Source organism: Moschus berezovskii, chromosome 21 (assembly GCF_049115385.1).
Source record: "Moschus berezovskii isolate FMDL1 chromosome 21, NW_MosBer_1.0, whole genome shotgun sequence".
Classification (NCBI taxonomy): domain Eukaryota; kingdom Metazoa; phylum Chordata; class Mammalia; order Artiodactyla; family Moschidae; genus Moschus; species Moschus berezovskii.
The window spans coordinates 41,800,142-41,821,169 of NC_142480.1; the positions used below are offsets into that span (position 1 = coordinate 41,800,142).

A 21,028-nucleotide genomic window follows, 5' to 3' on the forward strand; every position below is an offset into this window, starting at 1 on the left:
CGATTTTAGGTACCGGTTATTTTTTTTTTTTTTAGTTCCATTTTTAAAGACTGAAATTACCTGGAAGGTCTTCCTCTCACTTATTATGCTCATCTTTTTCTCTGTTTTCTTGGGCATAGTAACTGTTTTGGAGTTGGTTGGCTGACTTCCTTACCTGGTGGCCACCACCTTCAACCATCCAGGCTCTGCTGCATCAAAGCTGGTCTGCAGCCCAGGTAAACCGCATCTTGTTCTGAGCACCGACCTTTTAGGGCTTCCAGACAAGAGTCTTTTGTGTTCTTCATAGCCCTCTGGGGTTTCCAGATTACAAATTTTTGTCTTCACTATACTTTCAGTAGCTCTTTGGTTAAGATTTATGTCTTTTGCCCTCAGAATTTGAAACATGACCGGAGGGGAAAGCCAACCCTGTGCTTGGACCCCAGGTCTCTTCCAGTCATGCCAGGGCTCCTGCTTCTGTCTGTAGGATTAAAGAAGCTGTGGAGGCTGGAATCCCTTCAGCAAGGAGAGTCTCTCCTTACTGTGGCATCTCTGAATTTCATTGCTTGAAGCTGCTTCAGGGAGTTGATTTCCATAGTTTGTCTAGCTTTTCACATTTTGTTTTTTTTCTTTTAAACTTTATCTGGCTGTGCTGGGTCTTGGTTGCTGTGCATGGGTGTTCTCTAGTTGTGATGAGCAGGGGCTACTCTCTAGCTGAAGTGTGGTCACTTCTCTTGTTGTGGAGCATGGGCTCTGGAGTGCAAGCTCAGCATTTGTGGCACACGGGCTTAGTTGCTTCTCAGTGTGTGGGATCTTAGTTCCCAGAACAGGGATGGAACCAATGCCCCTGCATTGGCAGGCAGATTCTTTACCACTGGACCACCAGGGAAGCCCTTCAGGCTGTTTTTGATGAGAACATTGATGTGCTACTGACCTCTCTGTGCTGCCTGGACATGGAAGACCTCTGCAAGCATGACTGCCTTTAGGGGCACCCCCAACTGCCCCCGCCTGTTCGTTGACGACCTTCAAGTAGGCGAGATGTGACCTGCCAACACGAATTCTGAGTCATGGCACCTGGAACACTGTGTCGGCGAGGATCCTGAGGTGGCGTCTGCTGGGAGCACTGCCATCTTAGATCAGTATGGTCTCACTGGTCATGGGGCAGAGGGTTGCCACCTGTTTGCCTTCCCTGTGTTAGCTGTACAATTCCACTTCACTTCTTGATAGACCTTTAGACAAAGCCCCTAAAGAAAAGAAAAGCACTTTAAGCTAAATGCTGCTTTTTCTACACAGAGAGAGCTGATAAGTAGGAAGTGTGAGATAAAACTTAGGTGTTTCCAGTGCTGTTATTTTTTGATAATATACTGGGCTCTCTGTGCATTTTTGGTTTGTATAGCACATAAGTTAAACATTGCAGTAGACTCCATGGTTAGTGTGTTGTTAAACTGTGTTTGCTCTAAATCCTGAAAAATTACCCCAATCGTTATTCCAAAATGTTCTAAATTGCTTCTATTCTTGCAGTTGTTAGTATGCCACATATTATTCTGTTCTGATTTTTTGCTGAGCAAAACATAATTGCTTTTGTGGAGTATAGCTCTGTTGATGCTGTAATCAAATATTAAAAATAGAACAGCAGAGTTTTGCAGAAAATACAATTAAAGAAACAGTGAATGCATGTGTCTTTTTTACTCCTGTTCATGACTCTTCTTTTTAGACTAGAGCTGTTAGAGAAAATCAGATCTTGATTTGAGATGATTTATATGGAAAATAGCCGTGAGTTATATTTGCAAGATAATATATACTACTTATATATATTGCCCACATGGAAGTTTCTTTTCTTTACTCAGATGACTGCATGTAGGCCTGGAAACTTAAAACAGTCTGACAGTCTTCTTTCAGTGTGGAATAGTTTCTTTGGTAGAGCTTTTTTGTTTTTTTATTGGAGTATAGTTGCTTTACAATGTGTTAGTGTCTGCTGTACAACAACATGAATCAGCTATGTGTATACATATATATATATATATATATATATATCACTTCCCTCTTGACCTACCCCCTCCAATCCATCCCACTTCTCTAGGTCCATCACAGAACACTGAGCTGAGCTCCCTGTGCTATACGGCAGCTTCCCAATAGCTATCTGTTTTACACATGACAGTGTATTTATGTCAGTGCCACTCTCTCAGTCCATCCCACTGTAACCTTACCACTCTGTCCACATGTGTGTTCTCTACGTCTTTACATCTGTGCAGATAGGTTCATCAGTACCACTTCTCTCTCAACTCCATCAGTTCAGTTCAGTTCAGTCGCTCAGTCGTGTCCGACTCTTTGCGACCCCATGAATCACAGCACACCAAGCCTCCCTGTCCATCACCAACTCCCGGAGTTCGCTCAAACTCATGTCCACAGAGTCGGTGATGCCATCCAGCCATCTCATCCTCTGTCGTCCCCTTCTCCTCCTGCCCCCAATCCCTCCCAGCATCAGAGCCTTTTCCAGTGAGTCGACTCTTTGCATGAGGTGGCCCAAGTATTGGAGTTTCAGCTATAGCATCAGTCCTTCCAATGAACACCCAGGACTATATATGTGTTAATATATGACATATGTTTTTCTCTTCGTGACTTAACTCCACTCTGCTTGACCGTATCTAGGTCTACCCACGCAGCTTTAAATGGCCCAATTTCATTCTTTTCATGGCTGAGTAATATTCGGTTGTGTGTGTGTACCACATCTTCTCTATCTATTCCGTCTGTCAGTGGACCCCTAGGTTGCTTCCGTGTCCTGGCTCTTGTAAATAGTGGTGCAGTGAACACTGGGGGTACATGTGCCTTTTTGAATGATGTCTTTTTCCAGCACTTTCCAGGAGGACCCACAAGGGAGAGAAGCCAGGAGAAGGGTTTTGAATGCAAAGAGAAAGTGAGAGTGGGTTATTGCAGGAAAGATGGTGTGTTGGGGAGCGGGGAGGGGATAGGGAGCTTGGGGGAGGGGATAAGGGAGCTCCTGTTAAAGGGTGACCGTGGGGGTCTGGTGGGGGCAGCCTAGGCAAGAGAGTGTTCTGGAAAGGCAGGGGTGGGACAATGTGGGTGGAACGGGATTCCCTGAACTTGGCGATCCCAAGTCTACTGCTGACCAGATGTGGGAGTTCTGAAGGAAGAGACTCAGGGCCAGTCACAGGAGGGTCGGTGACACTGGGGATGGTTGCTTAGTCACTCAGTAGTGTCCTACTCTTTGCGACCCCGTGGACTATTGCCTACCAGGCTCCTCTGTCCATGGGATTCTCCAGGCAAGAATATTGAGTGGGTTGCCATTCTGTCCTCCAGGGAATCTTCCTGACCCAGGGATGGAATCTGTGTTTCTCTTCTGCATTGGTAGGTGGGTTCTTTACTCTCCGAGTCACCTGGGGATGGAAGGAGATGGCATCAGGGGTTCTGGCCCTCTTGGGATGTCACTGCATCTGCCCGGAGCTTTCCCTCCATTCCACCAGCACAGCACAGCTGGCCAAGTCCCCCAGCCTGTGCTTGGGATCCCTGAAGGGTCTAAACCCATGGGTGGATGTCAGCCATGAATGAGGGCCAGGGGCCTTGGTGGGACCCCAGGGTCCCGGTGAGAGTGAGTTCAGCTGGATGGTCATCAGTGGGGGTGGTCCTCACATACACCCATGTGATGGTCAGCAGTGCACGAGCACTCCTGGTGGCCTCTCGCAGAATCCTAAGTCCCCTTGTCTCTTCTTCCCCCGTCCTCACCAAGTACCAGGACAGGAGACTCTCTTGGCCTCCAGGTCTCTGGTGTGGCCTGAGTGGCGCAAAGGGCCAGGGCTGGCTCTAAGGCAGAGGGGCACCTGGAGGCATCCGCCCAGGTCCTGAGGAGGACAGCTTGCGGGCCCCACAGTCGACAGGTCTGGGCAGCAGAGGGCTCTGTGAGGGGCAATTGCGAGTGTCCAGGAATTCAGAGGTCCTGCAGGGTCCAGTCTACTGGCTGCAGAGGCAGGAGTTCCTAGAAGGGAGCGTGCTCGGGGTGGGGTTGACTGAGCAGGATTTGGGAGCACAGCCTCTCGCCCTGGGAAAACCCAGGCCAAGGCACCTTGAAGGCACAGTACTGGGTTATGGAGTTTGCACAAACAGCGTGTGTGGTTTATAACATTAGCACAGTGGCCTTTATTCATAATCATCTGGAAACAGAGGAGCAGTTTATCTGCCAGACAGGCTCGCGTCCTATGGTAATTCCAGTGGATTCAAAAGTTGATGTGAATCTGTGAATTCGCTTGCGTAATTATACTCTGATAGCTTTTCATTACATGTAATGCGATTTTAATGGAATTAATGTTCTGTATCAACAAATACATTGTTTTTATTGTTGTGCAAAGAGGAAAATCTGTTCTAAAAGAAGAGAATCAATGTGATTTGTAAATGGTTCATGTTACTGTTCTTTAGTCCCTAAGTCATGTCCAACTCTTTGCAACCCCCTGGACTGCAGCACACCAGGCTTCCCTGTCCTTCACCATCTCCTGGAGTTTGCTCAAACTCATGTCCATTGAGTTGGTGATGCCATGTAACCATCTCACCCTCTGTCACCTCTTTCTCTTCCTGCCCTCAATCTTTCCCAGCATCAGGGTCTGATGGTTCAAAAAATAGTCTTTGCCAGACTAGGCGATGTAACTGCCCACTTGGTGTTTTCTTTCCCACTTGGGCTGAGAGAAACAAGGGGTCAGGAGGGTCCAGCATGCATTAGAAGTTGCATTTATGTCTTAAATTCTCATCATTCTTCATTACAGAGGGGCAGCCCACATGGAACTGCCCATGGCCACCTGACTGGCCCCTCAATGGGGAGACCAGGCCTTCCTGCTGTACACACACACTTGTGAGTCTGCGTTGGACCCCCACACAGTGCTGGGATCCTGATTTCCTGCCCCCTTCACTCAGCCATAAGACCACAGAGACCTTGACATATCTTGTAATCAAAGGGCCCAACAGTGTAAGTGCTGGACTTTGGCCCCACCCACTTGTCCTACCTGGGGAAGAGGGCGTGGCAGGGGTTACCTCCCACTTACATGGGTGTACCCCGGCCCTTCACCACTTCCCCAAGAAGGCAGAAGCCACCATGGTTAGCCTGAGTTTCAATAAAGTGTTTTCTGTCTTCTGTATAAAATATGGATTTGAAATAACGTGGCGGGTACGTGGAGGGAGTTAGGATCCCACTTTCGGGAGATAATCACAGGTGTCTTGGGATTTGGTGCTGGCGTTTCTGTGTGTTTGCATGTAGCATGTGTATTTATTTATTTAATAGAAGGGAAACTCATCCCCCCTCCCAACCATTGTGTAACCTGCTTTTCCTTTTCTTCTTTTTCATTTATGTGCCGTGAAATTTTCTGAGTGGCACTAAATGTTCTTCCGTAACGAGACTTAACAGCAACACTTGGGAAGGACCTGAAAGACAAGCAGTGCCCTCTTGCTGAAAACCCAGATTGGTTCCCATATTCAGAATGAAACATAATACTTCGATTAGTACCTGGAATTCTTAGGAGAGGAATTACAGGCTCAAACGGCATGGATGAGTGTCGTGTCCGACTCTCTGTGACCCCATGGACTGTAGCCCACCAGGCTCCTCTGTCCATGGGATTCTCCAGGCAAGTATACTAGAGTGGGTTGCCATTTCCTCCTCCAGGAGATCTTCCTGACCCAGGGATTGAACTTGGGTCTCCCACATTGCAGGCAGATTCTTTACCATTTGAGCGAATAGGGAAGCCCAACTGTATGCATAGCTTAAAATATTCCTGACATAATTCATGCGTAGATTAAAATCATTGTCACCAGCAGTTACATACTTAAAAGCCGGCATCCTTTCTCCTCTTCCCCAATCCAGTTTCTCATCATTAGGTTTCTTGTCTTTCCTTCCATAGAATTGTTTGTGTATGTACCAGCATCCACTCCTTTCTGTTTACACAAATGGGGGCTGTATCTTGTTGGTTATTTATCTCTGACAGCATCTCACAACAGCACGCAAGGAGCTACCTCAAATGTCATCATGAGTGTATTCACGTTATATATAAATATCAAGCTTTATTGAACTAGCCCTTTTATTAACCCACTGATTACAGGTTTCTGTAGTGAACGACCTGGCATGTCTCTGGCAGCACATCCATGGGCTAAATTCCCACCACTAAGCATGAGTATGTGCACTTTCTACTTTGAGAGGTTTATGAAATTGCCCCGAGGGAGGCTACATCAAATTATACCAACATCCATAATGTTCAAGAGGAACTCTCCCCCACCCCGCACTCTGTCCTTGGCACCACTGGGTTCAATCAAACTTCACCCAAAATCATTGGCAGTCTGACTGATAAAAATGTTTATCTTTTGGCTTGCTCTGAAAAAATTGGAGTAGGCTTAAGCATGCGTTTCTATGTTTATTGTCCATTAAAAAGTGAATTTCCTATTCCGAATCCTTTGCCATTTTTTCCAGTTGAGTGGTTCCTTTTTCTTATTGTAACTGACCTCTTTGTGAGCTGAGAAGCCCTTTGTTTACTGAGCATATTATAAAATATCATTCCCATGTGTAATTGGTCTCCAATTATATGTTCCTCTTAAACCACAGAAACAACAGAAATGGTATGGACCTAATAGAAATGGTATGAACCTAACAGAAGCAGAAGATATTAAGAAGAGGTGGCAAGAATACACAGAGGAACTATACAAAAAAGATCTTCACAACCCAGATAATCACGATGGTGTGATCACTCACCTAGAGCCAGACATCCTGGAATGTGAAGTCAAGTGGGCTTTGGGAAACATCAGTACAAACAAAGCTAGTGGAGGTGATGGAATTCCAGTTGAGCCATTTCAAATCCTGAAAGATGATGCTGTGAAAGTGTTGCACTCAATATGCCAGCAAATTTGGAAAACTCAGCAGTAGCCACAGGACTGGAAAATGTCAGTTTTCATTCCAATCCCAAAGAAAGGCAATGCCAAAGAATGTTCAAACTACTGCACAATTGCACTCATCACACATGCTAGTAAAGTAATGCTCAAAATTCTCCAAGCCAGGCTTCAGCAATACATGAACCATGAACTTCCAGATGTTCAAGCTGGTTTTAGGAAAGGCAGAGGAACCAGAGATCAAATTGCCAACATCTCCTGGATCATCGAAAAAGCAAGAGAGTTCCAGAAAAACATCTACACCAGCTTTATTGACTACACCAAAGCCTTTGACTGTGTGGATCACAACAAACTGTGGAAAATTCTTAAAAAGATGGGAATACCAGACCACCTGACCTGCCTCCTGAGAAGTCTGTATGCAGGTCAGGAAACAACAGTTAGAACTGGACATGGAACAACAAACTGGTTCCAGATCAGGAAAGGAGTACGTCAAGGCTGTATATTGTCACCCTGATTATTTAACTTCTATGCAGAGTACATCGTGAGAAACACTGGGCTGGAGGAAGCACAAGCTGGAATCAAGATTGCTGGGAGAAATATAAATAACCTCGGATATGCAGATGACACCACCCTTATGGCAGAAAGCGAAGAAGAAATAAAGAGCCTCTTGATGAAAGTAAAAGAGGAGAGTGAAAATGATGTCTTAAAGCTCAACATTCAGAAAACGAAGATCATGGCATCCGGTCCCATCACATCATGGCAAATAGATGGGGAAGCAATGGAAACAATGAGAGACTTTGTTTTGGGGGTCTCCAAAATCACTGCAGACGGTGACTACAGCCATGGAATTAAAAGATGCTTACTCCTTGGAAGAAAAGTTATGACCAATCTAGGCAGCATATTGAAAAGCAGAAGCATTACTTTGCCAACAAAGGTCCGTCTAATCAAATCTGTGATTTCTCAAGTAATCAGGTATGGATGTGAGAGTTGGACTATAAAGAAAGCTGAGCACCGAAGAATTGATGCTTTTGAACTCTGGTGTTGTAGAAGACTCTTGAGAGTTCCTTGGACTGCAAGGAGACCCAACCAGTCCATCCTAAAGGAAATCAGTCCTGAATATTCATTGGAAGGACTGATGCTGAAGCTGAAACTCCAAATCTTTGGCCACCTGATGTGAAGAACTGACTCATTTGAAAAGACCCTGATACTGGGAAATATTGAAGGTGGGAGGAGAAGGGGACGACAGAGGATGAGATCATTGGATGACATCACCAACTCGACATGAGTTTGAGTAAACTCTGGGAGTTGGTGATGGACAGGGAGGCCTGGCGTGCTGCAGTCCATGGGATCGCAAAGAGTTGGACATGACTGAGCAATGGAACTGAACTAAACTGAAACCACAGATATGTTCATTGGCTCTTGCCATGATGATGCTACATAAAGAAGCACCCAGAAGTCCATGGTTGGCATTAGCCTAGTTTCTTTTCTTTTTCTGGTTTTGCAGCTTGATCGGGGCCCCCACTTTGAGCTGGAGGCTCCTGGTTGGGTTTAGGTCTGTGCCATGTTCGATACACATGTTTAACAGCTGGCCAGCAGGGAAGTTAGTCATTTGGAAAATAACCTGAAAAAACTATTCAGAACAAAATACTGAGCAGCATTGGTGTGGAAGAAGTGAAAGAAGAACTAAGGGATTGGAGGATGAAGTAGGAAGGATCAGGGTGTGGCTCTCGGAGTCCCTGACAGAGAGAATGTAGAAGAGATGATATTTGAAGAGATGTTTGCTAAAAATCTCCAAACTGATGAAAAACATAAATGTACACATTCAGAAGCATGTTACGTGCATGCTCAGTCACTTCAGTCATGTCTGATTCTTTGTGACCTCATGGACTGTAACCCATCAGGCTGCTCTGTCCTTGGAATTCTCCAGGCAAGAATACTGGAGTTGTTTGCCATCCCCTCCTCCAGGGGATCTTCCCAACCCAGGGATCGAACCCACGGCTCTTGTGTCTCCTGCATTGGCAGGTCGGTTCTTTGTCACGAGCGCCACCTGGGAGGCACCTTCAGAACATAGTACATCTCAAAGAGGATTATGAAACAAAAACCGCACACATAGACATACTATGCAAAAACTTCAGGACCCCCAAGGGCAGGGAGACAGCTTTAAAAATCTTCAGAGAGTGAGAGCAGTAGCACCTCTCAAGGAACAGCAGTGTGACAGCAGCCAACTCCTTGATGGCAACAGCGGAGGCCAGAAGAGCGAGTAATGTCTTCAAACTCCAGAGAAGAAACTGTCCAGCTAGGACTGTGTATCCGGCAAAACTATTTTCTAAGTATGAGGTCAAGTAAGAAATCTACAGATAAACAAAAAAAGAGGATTTGCCACTACAAGATCTGTACTAAATAGACTTATAAATTCAGGGTTCCTAACTGTTGGCAGAGTAGTCTCTGGAAGCCTTCAGAGCCCTTCTCAGAATGAGGGTCTTTAATGCATGAAATAAAAATACATGGGATTACAAAGTATTATTTAAAAATACTTTTAAATTATTTTAAGAAGTGTCATAGTAATATATGTGCTCGTTTACTAACTCATCGCATAAAAAAATCTAGTACTAGGTCTAGTAACTACCCTAATTTCAGAGTAAATAGCACCAGCAAAGGCTGCATCTTATGGGCAGAGGCGAGACAGATAAATTTGGTACCCTGAGGTGGTTCAAGTTGTAAAGAACCCGCCTGCCTATGCAGGAGATGCAAGAGACAAGGGTTCCATCCCTTGGTCAGGAAGATCCCCTGGAGAAGGGAATGGCTTATCCACGCCAGTGTTCTTGACTGGGAAATCCCATGGACAGAGGAGCCTGGTGGGCTACAGTCCATGGGGTCACAGAGAGTAAGACAGGACTGTGCCTGCACGTGCATGCATGCACGCGCGCACACACACACAGGAGCTGATTTGCATCTAGGAGATCCACACTGCGGCAGAACATGTGGTGTGTATCTCAACTCTGATTTTCTTTTGACTTGTGAGTTATTTATAATATTTATATGATGCTACACTTTTTTTCTTACTCGGGGCAAGTTTGTCATCGACTGACAGCTTTGCTTCTTTGGTGGCTCGCTGGTAAAGAACCCGACTGCCAGTGCAGGGTGTGTAAGAGACATGGGTTTGATCCCTGGGTCAGGAAGATTCCTCTGGAGGTGGAAATGGCAACCCAATCCAGTATTCTTGCCTGGAGGATCCCATGGACAGAGGAGCCTGGTGGGCTACAGTCTATGGGATCACAAAGAGTCAGACACAACTTAGCAACTGAGCACCCATGCTTGGGCAGCTCAGAATACTATCTGTACCCTTATTGCAACAACAGGTCTTTCTCCAGACATGTGAATAATGGCTTTTTAGTGGCAAATCTGTATCACTTGTAGCTGTTGGGCAGCCAGCCATATATTTTGTGAAATAGTTTAATTGGCTCTCAGGTTTGCATTCTGGAAGGACTTGCTTCACTATCTGAAATGTCACTTTACCATTTGCCCCTGAACCCGATTGGAGGAAGTTCCTGATTTTAGGCAGCAAAGGAACTTTTTAGTCTTCCAGACAAGATGTAAAGGCCTCATTTATTCCCAGCTTCGTGTCCCGGGTCAGCACCAGTCAAATGGGAGGACTTCTACTCTGAAGATGCCTCTCCTTCTCATGGTCTCATCTCCCTTCTCATTACTCTCAACAGCAGAAAGTTCTTTCTAATTTTATCTCGCCTCTCTTATGCTGGGTGAGGAAGTGGAGAAGAGAGCCAGTTGGCGTCCGTCCTCACAGCACCTTGCAGGTGCTGGGAGAGTTAACCCTCCTCTCTGAGCAGCTCTATGCCTCTCCTAGTCTCCTCGGCTTTGCTTTCACAGCTACTCAGTTGTCTGTTCCTCTCCAGTGTCGTTGTAAACCTCAGACTGCTAATAAGAATCCTGGCAATTTAAATGGGACAGGGGTTACAGGAGGTGTGGTGGTTTTGGGCCAGCTAGATGCAGGATACTGTTCCTCACGGGACCGGGACAAAGTAAACCTGCAAAACTACTGAGATGGCAGAGCACCATGCTGCCTGTTACTGGGACTGAGCAAACAGTAGTTCAAGCTAAGACCAGCAGAAATACGGTTCCCTCCCCCCCCCCCCCCGTTGCCTTGGGGACGGGAACAGGCATTCTCAGCGAGGGGGAGGCCAGCATCTGCTCTGGGAAAGTCTCCTCCCCACTCCAGTGTGCCCCCCGCCCTTGTTCGAGCTGATGCTGGTGTTTGTGTATCAGAGCAAAGACATCCGCTCCTCCTGGGAGCAGACACAGAAGGAGAGGGGATGTTTAGGGAAAAAACAGCACCCTGCCCTGGGTGTGTCTGTTGTTGTGGCTGTTCAGTTGCTCAGTCCTGTCTCACTTTTGCAACCCTGTGGACTGCAGCACTCCAGGCTTTGCTGTCCTTCACCATCTCCCAGAGTTTGCTCAAACTCGTGTTCATTGGATGTGTTAGTGTATTAGTAAGCTTGGACTGGAGTAACAAAATATAGAAATAATGCCATTTGCAGCAATATGGATTGACCTGGAAATTGTCATACTGAGTGAAGTAAGTCAGACAGAGAAAGATAAATGTCATATTATCTCACTTATATGTAGAATAAAAAAATAATGCAAGTTAACTTATTTCCACAGCAGAAACACACCTACAGGTAGCAAAGCCAAACTTTTTGTTACCAAAGAGGAAAGGAGGGATAAATTAGGAGTTTGGGATTAATATGTATACACTACTGTATATAAAATAGGTAATCAACAAGGACATACTGGTAAAACACAAGGAACTCTACTCAATATTCTGTAATAATCTATATAGGAAAAAATTCTGAAAAAGAATGGATATTTGTATGTGTGTGTGTGTTAGTCGCTCAGTTGTGTCTGAGTCTTTGTGACCCCATGGACTGTAGCTCACCAGGCTCCTCTGTCCTTGGGATTCTCCAGGCAAGAATACTGGAGTGGGATGCCTTTCCCTTCTCCAGGGGGTCTCCCTGACCCAGGGATTGAACCCGCATCTTTTACATCTGCCTGTATTGGCGGACAGGTTCTTTACTCTCTGAGCCACCAGGGAAGCCCGGATATGTGTATATGCATAACTAAATCACTTTGTTGTATACCTGAAACTAACATAACATTGTAAATCAACTATGTTTCATTGTGTTAGTCACTTCAGTTGTGTACGACTCTTTGTGACCCCATTGACTGTATCCCACCAGGCTCCTCAGTCCATGGGATTTCCCAGGCAATAATACTGTTGTGGGTTGCCATTTCCTTCTCCAAAATCCGCTATGCCCCAACATAAAACAAAAATTAAACAAAAAATATCATAGACTGGGTCAACTAAACAGAACTGTATTTTCCTGTAGTTCTGGAGGTGGGAAGTCTGTGATCAAGATACTGCTGTGGTCAGGTTCTGTGGAGGGCAGGCCCTCTTGATGGCTTGTAGACAGTTCACGTCTCTGTGCCTCACGTGGCCTTTCCACAGTACGTACCTGTGGAGAGAGATCCTTTCCTTCTGTTCGTATAATCCTGCCATGCCATCATGAGGTCCCAGTGTAACCCTGATCACCTCCTGAAGGTCCTGCCTCCAGGTACCAGCACCTTGTGGGGTTTGGGGAGACACAGACACTCAGTCAGTAACAATTAATTTTCTTCTGCAGAGCAAATTACCGCAAAATTCACAGCTTAACATGACACCCGTTTATCATCTCACAGATCTCTAGGGTCAGGAGTCTGGACATGGCTTAGCAGGATCACCTGGCCAGGGTCCCACAAGGCTGTAGTCAGGGTGTTACCAGGGCAACATTATTTCAGGATGCTGTCCCTGGGGAGGGTCAGGGGATGGCATACCTTACTGACAGGAGGGGAGTGCTGAGTGTGAAGGGGAGATAGCCCACAGGGGTTCTCTTTGAGAAATGCTGTGATTTTGGTGCCCACAATGGCCAGGACAGGAGTGGAGAGTCCTTTTGGGCAGTGATTGTGGGGAATCAGGGACCGGACTGTGTGGGATTATCTGGTCCAGTCAGGAAGGTGACATACACCTGGTAAAGACATCCAGCAAGGTTCCAGTGAGTAGGGGGCAGAGGTAGGTAAGTGGTGGAGTGCCCCCATCCAGGTAGGTGAATCCTGAGAGCCAGCGCAGGCAGAGGGAAGAGGTGTTGAGAGGAAGAGCAGACCCAGCCTCAGGACAGCGGGTCCTGAACGCACGATGGCTCAGATGAGGATGGCGGGGTTGGCAGAAACGTGGACCCTCCAGAGGAAGGTTGGAGGTGGAGACAAGAGGTCAGGGTCTGCACTCTCGGGCATAGAGTGACAGTGAGTCTCAGCAGCATGTCCTTAGGAGGAATGCCAGCTTACCATCAGAACTTGACCTGGGGGAGTCGTGTGTCCATGGAGGAGGACGCATTGGGCACCAGAGCAGGTTCTGAGAGGTGGAGTGTGTGGCGAGAAGGGACGTGAGCGGCTTCAGAGGCACGTGGAGAGGCGTGATGGAGACCTGGCCTGGGAGAGCCTGGGGGACAGCAGCCAGCAGTTCTGTGATGGAGGGGGCTGGGCTGGGGCATCACGGAGTGAGGAGGTTCAGAGGCGGGAACACGGCTCTCGGTAATGTTTGCAGCATGGGCTGTGTGTGGAAGCGGCATGTGCACTGCAGAGAGGAGGCAGATATGACAGGCTTGGGAGCAGTGCACGCTGAAGCTCTTCAGTTCATCCTTATCTGTGTGTGTGGTTAAGGTTTAATGTTTTTCATGTGAGACCACTGGTCTGGGTGTTGCTGGACGTCTGAGACCAGCGTGGATGGCTGGAGGCTACTGGACATGAGATTTGGTTCTGCTCTGTGCCGAGGTGCCTGGGGTGAACTGGGCTCTGTCAACAATGGGACCTTGTGGGTCCATTCAGTTGCGTGTTCTCCTCCGAGCCTGTGGCTCAGTCCTTTTGGAATTCTAGGGGGCAAGTGCACCCTGGCCACTCCAGCCTGGCCCAGGCCCTCCGTGGAAAGTCAAGGAGGGACGGCCCATCTGTCCCATTTGGTGACCCCCCTGAAGGCAGATTGCAGTGGGTGAGGAGCAGCTGTGTCTCCATGATCTGGTGGCCTTTCCTGGACATAAGGAGACTGGGAATGTGGACAGCAGGAAGCGTGGGTCTAATGGGGGTCTGGGGGTCAGCCCAGGAGAAAGGTGGGCCAGGAGCTGAGGATGGTTCTCCTGAGAGACAGCAGACATAGGGGAGCCTGGGTGGACGGAGGGCTGCGGGGGATGTCCTGCGGGGACATGCTTGGTGGGTCAGGGGGCCAGAGAACGGGCGGGGCCAGGGGCAGGCAGCTCAGAGCCAGGGTGTGAAGTGTGGGAGTCTCCTGGGTGGGCAGAAGTGAAGAAGAGGCCCCTTCAGGGGCAGGGACCCAGGTGATGGAGGGCAGAGGGGCCTGCAGGCTTCCATGTGGGTGGCAAGTGACCAGAGAGTGGGGACATCACCACCATCCCCAAAGCAGTGTGTCCGGTGCCCTGTGTGATGCTGAATCACATGGCACATGTCTCTCAGGACTTGGGGAGAAGGCTGGGGAGGCTCGATCAGAAAGCCTGTCTTCTCTCGACATCCCTGTGAGCCAGTCACCTCCAGCCCTGAGCAGTGGCCTCAGGCATGACTGTAGGAGGGACAAACCCTCCACCGTGACTGCTCTGCCTGCGCTGTGCTCCAGACAAGTCCTGGTGGCTCCTCACGGCCTGCTCTCTCTTCCAGGTGCTGCTATCAGGCCTCATCGGCGTTGTCTCCTGGAAGCGGCCCCTGTCCCTCGTGGTAAGTGGCACCTTGTCTCATGTGGCCCCGGAGCCATGAGTGCTTTCAAGTCATCAGCTTCCCGCCTCTGCAGGTGCTCGCTCATGGGCTGTCCTCTTCTTGTTTGTCTGTGTTGTCGGGCCCTCTTGTAGGACATGTCACCAACACGGGCATTTTAAAGAGTGCGGACACAGGTGTTGTCTCTAAACAGGTAAACACACTCACACACATAAGTGTGATCACATGGCCAGACATAGCTCATCCGAGTTCCAGAAATGTTACCTTTCTGCATGTCTTGGTGATTGTGAAACTTTACCTGGTGATCATATTTATTTGCATAGGTGTTCCTTTGAATGAAAGAAGGAAGAAAGTGGTGCCCCTGGAGCCCTGTCTCAAGGGGGCTGGGGCCTTGTGCTGGGGAGGGGGCGTGCTACACCGGAGGTGGGACAAGGATGAAGGTTTTTCCCTCTGAAAAGTACCCAGAGCGAATTTGTGTCTATTGATCTGTGTGTGTGTGCTTCTCGGTGTGCACATTAATGTATTTATGTGTCCACATCAGGACTAAGCAAAGAGGTTTTCCGGCTTTTGATGGATCGTGAAAAAGACGGTCTCCTCTTTTGTAGTAATCAATTATTTAAAATCTCTTCTTTAAGTGATTAGACTTGGAGATAATGACATGTACTAAATATTAATGGAAATAGAAAAAAAGCCCACAAATCTTGTCTTTGTAAACACCTCCTCCTCCGTGAGAGGAACCATTAATCACATCCTGAAAAGGCGTTGGGAGGGAGGGGTGCTTTCCTTCTGGGGGTCTCCTCTCCTACAGAATATCGAGAAATTTCCCTTAAATTTTTATTTTGACATTTTCAGATATGCACCCAAGTAGAGAGACTATATAAGGACCCCAGTCCATCTCAACAGCATTGACACTGGCTGGTCCTGTTTCATCCAGGCCTGTTGCTGGATTATTTTCAAGTCAGTCTCAGCTTATATATCGAGATGCTAATGCTTTTGTGCAAAGGGAGGTGGCGGCAGACACTGGGTCAGGGGGCCGTGCTGTGAGTCCCCTTCAGGGACACAGGGACAGACTGCCCAGCCCTTCTGACCAGTCCCCTTTGTATGAACAGAGCAAACCCTCCGCCTGGCCTCTGAACAGAGGAAAAGCTGGCCTCCTTCAGGTGGGCGTGGGGGATGGGAGAAAGGCCCATCCTACCCCATCACCACCCTCACGCTTGCCTCAGCCCCGCCTGGGGACAGAGCTTCTCACAGGACTGGGCATCTCACCGTGAAGGATGCACATGCTGTGGGCTCCTGAGTGGTCAGGACTCCTTGTGCAGATGGCTGGGGTATGTCCTAGGTGCAGGTCAGCAGCAATAGGGTGGGTCTGGGGGCCTCATCCCAGGAGGGCGGCCCTAGTGGCAGCAGCCACAACTGAACCTTCCAGATGCTGGCTCCACAGCCTTGTGGGTCCAGCTGCTCTCCAGGTAGCTAAGGAGGAAGGAAGACGCCCCTAGTTTGACTGCTTCACCAACTCAAGGACATAAGGGATTGGATTAGGGTGGTACCAGCTGCTGTCACAGACCCCAGACTTTCAGTGTCTTAACGCCATGCACATCTACCTCCTGCTCCTGTCCGGAGGTGCCTCCCAAGCAGCAGTTTTTTTCTCCCACACAGTGATTCAGAGACCCAACTTGTTTCTGCCAGGGGCCCTACACTCTCCAGACCTATGGAGTCCCCTGCATTTCAGTGAAGGGGAGAGGATGACAGAGAACCATGTGCTTCTTGATTTCCGTGGCCTGAAAGGGACACTCATGTTTGCATGGCACACTATGGGGGTGTGGCGGGGGAGGGGAGGCTTGTCACAGAGCCCAGGGGGCATCTGGCTGGGGAGGAAGCTGAAAAAGATGGTCCCTCCCTGCACAGGTCTCTCCCAGAGGCACCCGTGACGTGGAGGGAGGGCGGAGTCTCGGTGGAGAGCGTACTGTCTCTGCTATAAGAACACTCGTCTATCTGTTGCCCAGGGCGATGAAATCTCTTTATTTATTAGCAAAAAAACTCACTCTCTGAACTATGAGCATTGATGTGATCTTAGCCCTCCTCCCTGCCCAGCCTCACCCCGACACCTGGACCCTCTGGGCTTTCCTGTGTGTGGTCTCCAACTGACACTTCCTCCCAGACCCCTCTGGCCTCTGCCGGGCCACTCATAAGGACTTGCTCGTTGCTACCCCTTGGAAGCCCTCCTTCCCCCCAGGATGTGGGGGTTCCCCTCCTCCAAGCATCTGAATTCAAGCCCCTCATTGTGCTCCACGACATGTAAGGCCCATCCTTAAAATACTGTTAACAGGGACCACGTACCAGGCATTTCCTACGTGCTAAGCCCTGCATGGGAGGGATACCCGAGCTTGTCCACACAGTGTCCCTGTGAGTACGATACTGTTTTTATCCCCATCTTCCAGAAAAAAAAGAAGACTTAGAAAGGTAAGTGCCTTTAAGTCTCAGCTCAAAAATCCTGAAGGCTTGATTTAAATGATTCATTTTTTTTTAAGATTTATTTTTATCAAGGTGACATTGGTTTATAGCATCATATAAGTTTCATGTGAACTCTATATTTGTACTTCCATGTACATTGCAATGTGCCAGTCACCAACAACCTAGTTTCCATCCATCACCACAAAGGTAATAATCTGCTTACCCTCTCTTCTGCCCTCCAGCCAGCCCCTGGAGTAACTGATGTGCTGCGGGGAGTAGGGGGCTTCTGTTGGGGAAAAGGCTGGGCGGGGGCAGCAGGCTGGCTGATGGGGTGGGAAGGAGTCCGCTCTTCCCAGCTGGTGCCTGTTATGTGGGGAGAGGAAGACGTTGTGACTTTCTGCCATTGCATCTTCTAGGAGCCTTTTCCAAAGACCGATGCCTCACGGGTGCTTCACCAGTAGTGTGTGTGTGTTCACACGGCTTTTTTCCACATTCGTTTTTTTCAATATGATGAGTGTCTCCTATGATTGAGATAATTGTCTTCCTTACATCCTTCCATAAAAGGTTTCTCATTGTGCTAGATGCCAATTAGGATTCAGATTATATAGCTCTGATTAGCTCATTTTTTCAGAGATTCAGTGCTATGTCTTGTGATTGCTTATATATCAATACTGGAAACAGTCTCACACATAATCACAGGAATTATAGGAGCCCCCCCATCCCGCCCCCATCCACTGTCCCACTTTACATGGTTTCAATTACCCATCCTCAACTGCAGTCAAAGATATTAGATTCCAGAAAGAAACAATTCAGAAGTTTCCAATTTCAAGGTGTTCTGACTATGGTGATGAAATCCCGAGCCTTGCCCTTGGGATGTGAATCATCCGTTTGTCCAGCCAATCTCACCCGTCCATCACTCTGCAGCTGTCTGGGTTATCATATGGACTGTCATGGTATGTCGGTGCTGTGTTACAGTGACCCTGGAGCGGTGACCATTTTACTTAATGTTGGTCCCAAAGCTCAAGAGTAGTGATGCCAACAATTGGATACTCCAGAGAGAAGCCATAAATTGCTTCTTTTAAGTGAAAAGGTAAAAGTGCTAGACTTCTTAAGGAAAGAAAAAGCGTCTGCCAAATTTGCCAAGATCCACAGTAAGAACAGATCATGTTCTATCTGTGAAATTGTGAAGAAGGAAAGAGAAATTCATGCTACTTTTGCTATCACACCTCAAACTGCAAAAGTTTTGGCCACAGTGCATGATGAGTGCTTAGCTAAGAAGGAAAAGGCATTAAATTTGCACAGTAAGACATTCGAGAGAGACGACAGTCACATAAATTTTATTATAGTACATTAATTTAATTATTCCATTTTATTATTAGTTATTATTGTTAACCTCTTACCATGCTTGACTTTTAAAGTAAGCTTTATCACAAGTGTATAGTGATATATGGGCTTCCCTGGTGGCTCAATGGTAAAGAATCCGCCTGCAGTGCAGGCAGGTTCAATCCCTGGATCAGGAAGATCCCCTGGAGGAGGGCATGGCAACCCACTCTAGTAGTCTTGCCTGGAGATCCCATGAACAGAAGAGCCCGGAGGGCTACAGTCCATGGGGTCGCAAAGAGTCAGACATGACTGAAGTGAATTAGCACACATGCAGGCATAGTGTTATATATAGGATTTGGTACTGTCTGCCATATCAGGTGTCTACCTGAGGTCTTGAGATGTATTTCTTTCAGATAAGAGGGGAGTGCTATATACTTAATAAAAAAAGAGCTTGAGTGGGTAGTATTGACCTGGCCACTAGTTTGTTTGTAATAACTAATACTATTGAGAAGCTAATAACCATGGGTTAAAAACATTTTTAGACTTTTGTTTTTATAAGTAACAAATTACACTTTAGTACAGTTCTTAAAAGTAAATTAGACATATTTTGAAAACTAATAATCTGTAGGAATATGAGTGCCATATCTAGACTGATGTGTTTTTTACTGTTTACATTTTACGTTACAGTGGTTGAGGAGTCTAGCTTTTAATCTACTCTGATAATGATTTAGCTTTATTGCTAAATTGTTTCAGCCCCAGTAGGAATGTATATTACTAGATTAGGGATCAGTCTGAGAGGCAGAGCCTCCAGGAGCTCTGTGAGCTTGACTCCTCGGACCCTGCTCTGACCTCACTGCTTGTCTCAAAACATGCAAATACCAAGGAATTGGAAGTGGATGATGAATGAGCTTCAACCGGCATGAGGATTTCTCTCTCTCACTTCATTGCTATGGTGATCATTTTCCAGTGAAGGGAAGCTTAAAATATGTTAGCTTCTTTTTTAAAGTATCTTTCAATTTTTATACTAGGAAAAATTTCCTGCTGTGCCCATCAGAAATTCAGTCCTGGGCTCACTGCAGATTTGTATGTTTGGCCATATTTTGTGGGGAAAAAAATGTATGAATCACTTTAACCTTTAATATGAATTATAGGAAGCCTGTAGGGCTTTCTTTCAAGCCCATTGAATTGAGCACAAATATAACTTTAATATGCTATTTAAAAATGTAGATGAGTTAAAGGTTAACGTGTTTAATATAAATGTATTTGGAGTCATCATTCATTCAGAAAATTCGCTATAAATTCACTTTGGGGCTTTCTCACAGTCAAGATCATGACCTTTTGAATACAGTCAGGAGAATGTATTTTGCTCAGTCACATTAAAGATGAAGCCTTCGTTCGTTGGTGCTGAGGACAAGAGGAAGTAGGGTATACCCATATTTATGAAGCAGTATCTTACTCTGCTAATAAAGCAGCTGAAGAATCTAAAGCCCCCATCTTGTTTATGAAAATAGACTAGCACACTTGTCTTTAAATTTATTGATGGTATTAAATTTAATCAGGGGAAGATAAGTCTAACCAGAAAGCTGAGACTGAAGTGAACTAATTAAATTATAGCATAATATAATGAAACCACTCAAGGCCAAGTGAAATTAGAAATGGTCATTGCAAAAAAATCATTTTTATTAAAACATGACATTTGTTTAAATCACTTCTTCAGTTCAGTCACTCAGTCATGTCCAACTCTTTGTGACCCCATGGACTGCAGCACACCAGGATTCCCTGTCCATCACCAACTCCCAGAGCTTGCTTAAACTCATGTCCATCAAGTCAGTGAGGCCATCCAACCATCTTACCCACTGTCGTACCCTTCTGCCTTCAGTCTTTCCCAGCATCAGGGTTTTTTCCAATGAGTCAGTTCTTTGCATCAGGTGGCCAAAGTATTGGAGCTTCAGCTTTAGCATCAGTTCTTCCAGTGAATATTCAGGACTGCTTTCCTTTAGGGTGACTGATTTGATTTCCTTGCAGTCCAAGGAACTCTCAAGTTGAGATCATGAGATCAAGAGTCTTCTCCAACACCACAGTTCAAAAGCATTAATTCTTCAGTGGTCAGCTTTCTTATGGTCCAACTCTCACATCCATACATGACTACTGGAATAACCATAGCTTTGACTAGATGGACCTTTGTCAGCAAAGTAATGTTTCTGTTTTTTAATATTCCAGGCCCAAGAAAGTAAAGTCTCTCACTGTTTTCATGGTTTCCCCATTTATTTGCCACGAAGTGATGGGACTGTGGTGTTGGAGAAGACTCTTGAGAGTCCCTTGGACTGCAAGGAGATCCAACCAGTCAATCCTAAAGGAAATCAGTCCTGAATACTCAATATTTTGGCCCCCTGATGTGAAGAACTGATTCATTGGAAAAGACCCGGATGCTGGGAAAGATTGAAGGCAGGAGGAGAAGGGGATGACAGAGGAGGAGATTGTTGGATAGCATCGCCAACTTGATGGACATGAGTTTGAGCAAGCTCCAGGAGTTGGTGATGGAAGGGAAGCCTGGTGTGCTGCGGTCCATGGGGTCACAAAGAGT

At 46.8% G+C, this 21,028-nt stretch overlaps 1 protein-coding gene across 1 annotated transcript in view; it reads left to right on the forward strand.

The window, feature by feature from the left end:
* The first annotated feature begins 14,615 nt into the window (after positions 1-14,615).
* The window catches only part of ENTREP2 (endosomal transmembrane epsin interactor 2), a 128,571-nt gene continuing 122,158 nt past the window's right edge, over positions 14,616-21,028 (forward strand). The window contains exon 1 of the mRNA XM_088829568.1: positions 14,616-14,673. The gene's annotated coding sequence lies outside the window, so the exon portion shown is untranslated. The remainder of the gene's footprint in view (positions 14,674-21,028) is intronic.